This window comes from Electrophorus electricus, chromosome 12, assembly GCF_041902795.1.
Source record: "Electrophorus electricus isolate QZ-2024a chromosome 12, ASM4190279v1, whole genome shotgun sequence".
NCBI classification, from domain to species: Eukaryota; Metazoa; Chordata; class Actinopteri; order Gymnotiformes; family Gymnotidae; genus Electrophorus; species Electrophorus electricus.
In genome coordinates this window covers 4,781,607-4,792,748 of record NC_137508.1, presented here as the reverse complement: position 1 = coordinate 4,792,748, position 11,142 = coordinate 4,781,607, and positions in this window count along the sequence as shown.

Genomic DNA, 11,142 nt, shown 5'->3' with positions numbered 1-11,142 from the left:
CTATTGGCATTATCAGCTTGTTCGTTTAAATTGTTGAAGAAGCCATTGCTTTGGCTCAGAATGAGGCTGGGGTGGAGTGAGACAGAGGGGGTGGGACAAGGGCATAGGGGTGGGGTGATCCATGGAGCTTTAATGCTAAAAGCAAATTTTGCTCATATCAGATTGAACTGACTGTGCATATGTGTGTGTGTGGGTGCACGCATATTTCATGCCAGCAGCATTAACCACACATATACACACACCCTTAATATTTTTGACACATCATAGGCAGGTCTGAACCCATTTCAACTTTCATATAATTGAGCTGCCTATAACAAAGTCTAAATTCATGTCTCACTGAGGCAGTGTGTGTATATATATGAGTGTGTGTGTGCTGTGTGTGTGTGTGTGTGTGTGTGTGTGTGTGTGTGTGTGTGTGTGTGTGTGTGTGTGTGTGTGTGTGTGTGTGTGTGTATGTGTACACATTCATATTGCATGTATTGAGGTTGGATTCTTTTGAAAGACTGAACATGTCTAAACATGTGAACAAGTAACACAGGTTGCTCCATGATTTAGTAATCTTTTCCTCTCTTTCTCTTTCTCTGAGCAGTTTGAGTTATATAAGACATTATAAATATATTACAGTGTTTCAACCCTTCATTTACTGATCATTGTTAAAAGGTAGCATTACAAACATTCTTTTCTTGTAAACTGCTTCCTAATTTGTAGTCCCATGAGTGTTATCCCTCCTGGGAGTTAATTCAGTACCTGTGGATCTGCAGAAAGTAGGTGAGGACAGGTAGGCTGGGATAAGAGGAGCTAATAGTCTATTTAATCAATTAGATAGAGTGAGGTAGAGTTAAGCTCACTACATCTCTCTCTAAGACACACAGCTTATTGTTGTCTTCTGCTTTACTGGAAAGTTTGAGAATTTGGAGCTTTTTCAGTCTCTTAAAACCGTACATTATCACCACACCCTATCCCATTTCCTGTGTATGCCTCAAGAGACATATAAACACAGACACACACACACACACACACACACACACACACACACACACACACACACACAAAGGCTCCTATTTTATTTCTTTTTAAAATAAAGGGTTTGTGGTGATCCAACATGTGTGATAATATAATTTAATGAAAAATGCATTTAAAAGACAACACCCAGAGAGTATTGTCTCTGTTACTGACTACACTCTGTCTTACATACACACAGACACATAGTGTGTGTTTCACTGTTTCATGTATCAGTGTTTTTCTTTCTCATCTGTATTAAGACAGGACCTTCAGACGTTTTCAGCAGAGTGGGTGTATGGTGTGTGGTGTGTGTGTGTGTGTGTGTGTGTGTGTGTTGTGTAATGTTGAAATTGTGTAGGTTACTGAAGCCACTGTGGGTTCTTTCTGGGTCTGAATTTCTATCATTCCCAACAAGAGGAACATCTGGTTCCATTTAGACTCTGCCTGTCTCTCTGCCTGTAACAGTGTGACTGAAATATGCCTCTCCTTCTGAGAACAAGAGAGTGAGCATGAAAGAAAAAATAGAGAAAAAGTGAGAAGGAGAGTGAGTGAAGGGTCTTGGGTGGAATGGGGTTACTTTTTCATTGTTTATGAAACAGAAAGACACTGTTAAGTTAGACCTGATGATAGGCTATGTGGTCAGAGAGTTCCTAAATCCACTGTATACATCATCAAAAGTTTCCACTTTCTCTGTTCTGTAAAGATTCTCATTGTGCTGCTAAGGATATGGCATTTGCAGTGCAAATTCATTAATGAAAGGCTATATCTGAAGTTCTCATAATAAGTGTCACATTTGGCAAGGCAGAGACACAAGACCACCCCGCAGCCGCATAACATGAATGAAGACAGAGATTTCTAAATGGAGAAGAATGGGTAAACAGGTGGCCACACAGATGAAAGAGATGATGAAATACAGGAGATATAATAGCTAATGAGAATGGAAGGAGGCAATCAAGGGAAAACAGAGGTGGAATGTGACAAGAAGTATAGTGTATCCCCATAATTCCCTGTGTCTTCCTGGGCAGTCCTTCTATCACAGCTCATATCCAGGTCACCTCCTGTGAAATCAATCACACATTGCCATGCTGATGAAAAGGGAAAAAAACGCTTTGTTTATCTGCCACTGTTGGATATTGGAGTGTTGGGATACTGGAGCTGCGGGTACAGGACCACAGCTGTGGAGCACTAAGAGTTTGACTGCACCCCTGACACAGCATTAAAACAGAATGAATTCATTTAACTAAGAGAATAGTTCTGCCATTGTTGAAGTTGTTTGTGAAAGGGTGGGCAATTTTGGTCCAGCCCCAAGAAGAAGGGACAAAAGCTGAAAGTCTGGATTGTTTGAAAGAAAACAAGACAATGTTGCTTTGTTTTCTGGTACTTCTCGGAGCTTTCTCCTCACTCCTCTCTGCAAAAAGAGAGAGGTGGAGAAAGCAGTAGCAGCACAAAGCAGTGCTGTGCTGGGGTAAGCTGTGAGGTTTCTGTGAGGTACAATTTCTTATCCTGAAGGAGAGCTTGAGTACAGACACAGCTATAGACACAAAAACATCTGTGACACGACATGCACGTCACAATAATCCCTGTGAGTTTAGTATAAATGTAAAAGTATTTCATACAACATCCTGATGCGTTATATAATGAGTTGTTATTATTATTATTATTATTATTATTATTATTATTATCATTATTATTATTATTATTAATATTATTATTTACAATTTTTAAAGTTAGTTAAAGTAGAGATGTGTAACACTATGACAGGCCTGTGTAGCATTCATACTGTACTGGTGTTAACCTCTTAAACAGTTTATTCAGTTATTATTAAGGCATTTATACAAAAACTACTGTGCATGCTTAATCAATTTCAGTGAAACTAATATGGAAGGAGTTAATTTAGGAGAGTGAGGAATATAAGTCTGGACCCACTGGCTCTTCCTTAGAGTTTTAGAGATGAATAAACTTTGGTACATGCTGAATCTGAAGCTGCTGTGATTGGTCTTCTACCCAGTCAAACTTTGTTGCATGTGTTAATTGTTATATCTGGGGGGCCTCGTTGCAAAAACTAATGCAGATTGACCAGTAAAATAGTAGTTAAATAGTAGTCTGAGATGGAACAAAAATGTTTACAACATTTTCTCAAGCATCCGCTGATCCCATTGTAATTTGTGATGAGCTTTTTAATTACCTATCAGCTGAACAAGTAGCCAAACAAGTTCATTCTTTCTCATGATGACTCATTTTTTTAAAATCTTGCAAGTACTGCCCTGTGGCTGTGTAGCTACTGTTACAATGCTACTTAAGGTTTAGGCTTGATGCTATTAGTATACAACATGAATTAACTGGATTCTTTGGATGCTGGTTAATTTTACCCTGTGCAAATAGGTTCATTTGGTATTTTTAGCCAACATGTTCTTGTCTTCATAATACTGATGAAGCAGATCTCAGTGAAAAAATATCCTGGTCAATGGCCAGGTCTCAATGGTCACGTGACGTGAACAGAGTCTCCATTTGCTTAGATAGAAAGAAAGAGGCTAAAGACTACAAACTATCCCAGTGGATAATGACTATATACAAACAAGTACAACAGCTAAAGCCATATACATTCACAACACCTAAAGACTATATATGATAAATGCTAGTTATTAAAGACTACATATAATATCTGCCTCTCCCTTCTGGCTCACATAACCTCCTAGATCTTTACTCTGTCCCCACTGATGCATACTCTGATTGGAATGTTTACTGCCATTTGGCCACATTCTGGTAATAACCTGTCATCTCCTGCATTCTAACAACTCAGATCAAGAAGATTGTGGCAGTGGTTCCATAATAACCTGCTCCCTTAACACTACAGAAAAAAATGTATATTATGCCTAAGATCAATTATCTTGTTATCCTGCCTTAAAGAAAGCAGGGTTGTACAAGTCAGTATATTGCTAATAATTGTGGTGTGTGTGTGTGTGTGTGTGTGTGTGTGTGTGTGTGTGTGTGTGTGTGTGTGTTTTTATGGATTCTCAAGTGGCCCTGAGTTAAAGTATTTAAGGCTTTAAGAGGTGAAAGGTCATGGTTAGATGAATGAGAGCCAGACAAAACCACATTCCATTAGGAACATTGTGACTCCAACATTCACACACTTGCATACAGACAGACAAACAGATGCAGACAGGCAGACAGACACACACACACACACACACACACACACACACACACACACACACACACACACACACACACACACACACACACACACACACACACACAAGTAAGAATGGAAAGGGAAAGGGGCTGAATCTGTAGTGTTCAAACTAGGAGGCTAGAGGACTACAGCAAAAGAAAAACATCAGCTGGATGGGGGAGGGTGGGAGGAGAAAAGATTAGAAAGACCAGCTGGAAAAAACTGGCAGGATGACTGAGGTGAGCGAATGGGAAGAACCGAAAGTGGAATGAGGACAGCAGGTTTCAGTATCAAGGTTCATCTTATCTAACATTCCCCAAAAGTCAAAGTACTATTGACATCAAATTACAGGCTTATTCAACACTGCAATAATGTTTATTAATTGATAAAACATTTACATCCAAAAAAAGACAAGCAAGCTACTGCTCAAAATGTCTGCATTACTCAGCTCTAAAAAGTATCTAGACAAATTAGCTCCTCACCCTGGTTCTTTACTTCACACCCAACCACACAAAAGGAAAATTATGAAAGAAAAAGATAAAAGAAAAAAGGATGAAAGAAAACAAGTGCTTCGGCATGTCTGTTTCCTTGGGATCTTTGAAGTAGTGCAGTCCCTGCAGTTGGATTTTGACAGTGTCCTTACAGTGCTTTACCCCTTCACTCTCATAGTCACATCACAGAACCAGTTCTGCCCAAAGGGTTTTCTCTGTTTCTCTGTTTTTATCAATCAGACACCTTCAAAAAATTGTATATAGGTTACATTTCTAAATAAATGACGTCAACACCTTCTGCCCAGCACAAGGCTCTCTCTGCAGCTCCCAGGAGCATGCCAGGAGATGGCCATCGACGTGTGTAATTACTGTCTCCCTCAGCAACACTGTACTACAGTTAACGGACTAATCACAGAGTGAGCACACACTGAAATAGAGCCCACACATTTTAAACACTGGAAAAACCCTAGCACAAATGAGGAGATGGAGGTTTTGTGTCAGGAACTGAATAACTCCTAAGAAAAAATAAACTGTGGAAAAAATAAGAAAATAACACTATAGCCAGAAAGCATTAAAAAAAAACATACTCTTTCTTTCACTGTCTTCTTTGACAGACACCCACATACACACAGCCTGTCCATTATGTGTTGGCCAGAGACTGCTATGCCTCCACCCTTGTCCCAGTGTTCAGTAATAGTAATTCATTTATCAGCTGAATATTATTGTGAATCAAACATGCACATGTGTGAACCAAACAGGTAAACACACACATACTTTCATTCCCTCATCCATCATCCCTGCCTTGCTCCGGCTTAATAACTTACCAGCTAGATTCATTTTTTTAGCCATAATATCCCAAGTATTTACCATTCCCTGTGTGGTTTCTGGCCTCTGCCTGTTTAATTTGATTTTGCCTTCCTGTAGTAGCCTGTTCCCCTGTGATTAGATCCTATATAATGTTTTCTGAGTTTGTTTGTAAGATCATTCTCTGGCCCTGTACTCTTTTCTGATGCAAACCTCCCAATATCCTGCAATATTCCTCACATGAATTATACATGTACCCGAAGGAATGGCCGGTTTTTGGATACTACTGGGGCAACATTTCACATACATTTCTATTATGAAAATATACAAATATAATAAAAATAAATAAACATATATTTTTTTAAGTTTTAATGGCTTTCCACTGTAATTATAACTAGTCTCAACATACTAGCTCGCCTTTTAATCAAACAGTGCAAGAATAATAGTGCGCAACCTAACTCAAACTCACAAGCCAAATGTTCAGATATATGGTGCAGCTAAATCTTGAACATGAACTTCAACTTTGGGGCACACATCTGTACTGCATAGCAATGCTTAGAGTGAGTGCACCCTCAAGGGGAATGTGGGGGAGAATTTTTCACCATGTTGCATCTTTCTGTGGGTTTGATCAAGGCAAAGGTTTCAGGAGAGCCTTTACAAGCCATGTGGTATGTGGCTGTGTGTACATGGCTCAACTGCATGCACAGTGCCTTTGGGAATAGCCAGCAGCAGACTAATGTAGCCTGAAGAAGCTACCTGAAGGCATTACAGAGGTCTGCTTTTATCATATAACCCTCTGATGCATTTCCCATCATTCGACAGTGAATGCACGACATAGTTTGTCATATTCTACACAAATCCATTTGTTTATACATTTGTATAAATATTTTAAAACAATCTCTCAATAAATAATTCCCAGAAACACTTAACACTTGACACTGTTAAACTTGCAAAAGCAAGCAGAAATAGATAGCAATTCAAACAAATTCAGTAATTGATTCAATACAATATAGTGGTATCATGATTTGATGCATTAATCAATGCAGTAAAATAATGAGCAGATTGAGAGTATATCTCATATTTCCTTTTTAGTATTAGTATTCAGTATTATAAACAGTATTTGAGACTTTGTTTCATTTGTAATGAAATAGTGGAGTTTTGCCTGATCCAATCCTATGCGGTTTCTTTTCAGCATATGTAGCCCAAAACTGAGGGCTTGTGGGTTTGCTTGCATACTTTTACTACTATTTAGAAAACTCTACTGCTTTATTAATCTACTGTTTTTTACTTCATAGCTCCCGAGTGGCTGCGAAAGAGAATGATTTATCAGTTGCCCTACATCAGACAGCTATATCTTTACAATCTGATAGGTAATCTAAGAGCTAAGTGCTCTGCAGTGTGAAAGGTTCTATCTGTGATCCTGAGTTTCAAGTCAGTACTGCTTGACCAGTACTTGAGGGTAAGAGATGTTAAGAGTATGTTTTCCCCTGCTCCTCCATATAACCCATTTGTGTGTAAGTGTAACAGGTGTTAACCTACCACCACAGTGAGACATTCTGACTGTGAGCAGTTCACAGTTTTCTACATTCTGTTGTGTGTGTGTGTGTGCATGCGTGCGTGTGTATGTGTGTGTGTGTGTGTGTGTGTGTGTGTGTGTTTGTATGCATGCAAAAACTTTTCACATGTGAGCTCCAGTTTAGAAAATTCATCTCTTCCTGAACCGCAGAAACAAAATTATGTATCTATGGAGATACAGGGAAGTCTTGAACTGAAGTTTTCTCATTCTCCAGAAGCTGAGACTAAAATTGTGTAGACATGGCCGGTGATGACATGCAAAAAGAGGTACATTTAAAGGCAATATGAGGCTCCCTCTGCAATCACACCAAACTGAAACAACTCCTCATTCATTATAATACAATCACAATGACAACAGTTACACTGCAGTGTAACTACACCTCAGTTATTACATCATCTCACTATGATGTGTTTGTGGGTAAGATTGCATCTATTGGAGATCTCTATTGCTTTCACTTCCTGTCAAGTCATGTTATAATCATTTCTAATGACTCAACATTAATAAACTCCCTCTCTCTCTCTCTCTCTCTCACACGCACACACACACACACACACACACAGATACACACACATACACACAAAATAGTTAACATTTATAACATAATTTAAATATATGACATCATTTAATCATAGATTTCATTCACTATCCCAAACTCAGATATGGTGTCAGCAAAAACAAACAAACAAACAAAAACTCTTCTATTGTAGAATGCATGTGATTAAGAGAGGACTGCCCAGCAATCTGTATTTTCAATTGCAGACCATTACATGATAATTATGAGAGATTATATCCAATACAAACGAATACACAAATGTTCCTGTATCATGTCTCTTTCATGGTTTCTAACCTGGATTCTTGTAATTGTGGGGTTGGGGAGGTATATGACTGGTCACATTTCTTTACAGTTACAGAATGTACTTGGGAGTGTTAGTTTTAGTGTTTTTCTAAACTTGTAACAAGGTTTGGAAAACCCCCTTTAGAACTGAATGAGTCACCTAGACTCATTCAGTTCTGTGTCAGTGTGTGTGCATGTGCAACTGCTTGTATGTGAGAGACAGAGAGAGAGAGAGAGAGAGAGAGAGAGAGAGAGAGAGAGAGAGAGAGAGAGCGAGAGAGAGAGAGAGAGAGAGACTGAACGATTAACTTTGCTGACACGACTACGGAAAAACTTTAAATCATTGTAGGAATACATCTAAAGGACACTACTGCCCTCTTATGTGTGCCTGAACTGATGCAAGGTTTTCTGTAAATACATCTATAGCTTTTTAAAAACTTGCTTAAGCCAATTGTTGAGTGTTTCTCTACATTTTTATACAAATCACACAGTCTGAAAAATGATATCATGATATATATACAACAGGGCCCAAAACTGCCCAACATCAAACATATACCAAATAAGGTGACAGTTTTGTAGCACTCAGGAGAGCAACTTACATTTACCTGACACTTTTGTCCAAAGTAACTTATAATTATGACAGTATAACTTGAGCATTAAGACTGTTGCTCAGGGGTGGCATGTCTATATTTCAGCAAAAACTTCATATCTCAGTTCATGCTTATGTTAACTTTTAAATCCTTTAATCTCTGTGCAAAAGAACTATGATGTCATCTAGTGTTTAAATAACATCTAAAGTGAGCACTTGGTTTAGCGTTCATCTGTCAAACTTTCTGGTTTACTTAAGTGAATAGAGCACATTCCATATTTATAAGCAGGCCCTCTGATCTGGACTCTTCTAATAGCATGATCATTAGTGCTATCTAAATTTTACATTTAAATGACAATTTTATCCAAAGCAACTTACAATTATGTCTGAAGAGAACTTGAGCAATTAAGTGTTAAGGGCCTTTCTCAGGGGCCCAACAGTTCAACTTGGTTTGAACTGGCCACTTTCTGATTACAAGTCAAGTACCTTAACCTCTCTGCTTCCATTTTATCCATGGCTCCCAGTAGCGTGGTAGCCCAATTCTTGCTTCTTAACATTTGATATGGAGCAAGTTTATCTGGGAGACATCCAACATGGCTCTCTTTGTTGTTGCTCTCATGCTATAGAGATAGATGACCTGTCGTAGCTTCCACAAGGATTCATATTGGCAGTAATAGTGATGTTTTTTGCTCTCGCCTCACTTGTGAATTGAACTAGATTTCCTGCATACGTCAGTGGTCGTACTCACTATGCTAGGTTACGACCATGCAGAAGGTGCAGTCTGTGCAAAGGAGTCCCTAAAGGCTCCTCAGACCCAGCAGGCAGCAATATGCAAGACGCTGGTGGGAACAGTGCACAATAAGAGGCATTACCAAGTGGCAAAAATCATACACAAAAATAGGAGCCACAGAAAGTGGTAGGATTACAGGATTTGAGATTAAGGGTCTCATGATGTACTGACTGAGCTAGCCAGGTTTGTCTGGTGGGATACCATGATTAGTTGCTCTATAGCAACTAATGATTAGTTGGTAGGATTTTCTTATGTCAGTCACCTCTGCTATCAGCACAAACCAAAGAGGGGTCCTTCCATCTCTCAACTACTTGGGGCATTTAGCTGATGCTTTTATCCAAAGCAACATACACTTATGACAGAATACAGCTCGAGCAATCGAGGGTTAAGGGCATTGCTCAGGGAGCCAACAGTGACAACCTGATGGTGATGGGGCTTGAATTGGCAACCTTCTGATTACTACTCAAGGACCATGGCCACTGAGCTTCCATAGCTTCGTTTTCTCATTAGCTCATCCTTGGAGGCCATTGCCTTAATGTATTCATAGAGGTTTCATGTCTCATCCTGGACAGCAGATTTTATACTTGTATGCGCCTTCCCATTCCTTCTGGGTGGTGTTTTTTGAACTTTAAACTTAATTAAACTTGGCAGTCTCCATTTTTTATTGTGTGTGTAAGGATCTTTAGTACCTAATGAATGCCTATTGGTTACAAATGGCAATATGAATAAATAAAACGTCCTACTGCATTTCCCAAACCAGCATTCATGCAGGATTCTCTGTTTCTTTCCGTGCAGGTACCCTGTTATGAGTTCAGTTCAAGTCATTAAAGTTTTCATTAAAAGGTCCCTGACTCCTGAAGTCACAACTTTCTCCTTTGTTGTCATGTCACAGAATGTGAAAAAGGAGCACAACAACTGATGAGTCCCTCACAGAGGCCGTTAGCCTGCAGGGCTCAGTCATTGGTCAGCAGCAGCAAATGCTTGCTGGCCAAAAACTTGTGTGGAGGCTCTCTGTGAGTCCGCAGGCAGGGGCTGATGGCTCGACTCACACTCCTGCTTCAGGGACTCAGACCTATCACATCACATCACAACACGGAGGTGTATGGCAGGGACCCTGAGGGATATGAAGGTTCTCCTGAATGTCCGTTTACTAGCTGTTCATGGTGGGTCACACCAAGGTGGCATTCATCATCAGTCTGCTCACAAGGACATTGCAAGGCATGGGGCTCCTGTCTGGTTACCAGTGACTCCCCAATTCAACATACTTACTCCAACTTTGTCCATCAACTTCAGGAAGTCTTTAATCACCCAAAGCAGGGTAGGGTGTGCCGTAGAGCCCTGCTGCACCTCAACCAGGGTTCCTGCTCAGTGGCAGAGTACATGCTAGATCTCTACACTCCAGTTTCTGCCAGCCGCTGGAACGAAGAACTCTAACTTTTGCCAGCCACTGGAACGAAGAACTCTAACTTTTGCCAGCCGCTGGAACGAAGAGGTCTTGGTTAACGTTTTGTAGAGAATCTGTGTTAGAGACAATTAGTCAGAACTTATTTGTAGGGAGTAACCCCAGAGTTTGAATGAGTTGACTGAACAATCTGTCATGTTTGACCACCTTTTGAAAGAAAAAACAAAACTCTTTCTCCGTCACCGCTCCCTTCCGTGTGTGTCAATCTCACCAGCACGGGAGAACACACCCTAGGCTGAGCCCATGCAAGTCCAGGCTGGCGCATGCAAGGCTTGCTTACAAACTAACTGGTTACGCAATACTGGTTATGAATCATTTGGGACTCCATGGTAACCTACGTTTTTTGTGGTTTTTATTTTAAAAAGTTTTTTTATGTCGAGCCTTTCCATTTCAAACAATAATAAATGAAACTGGAGCT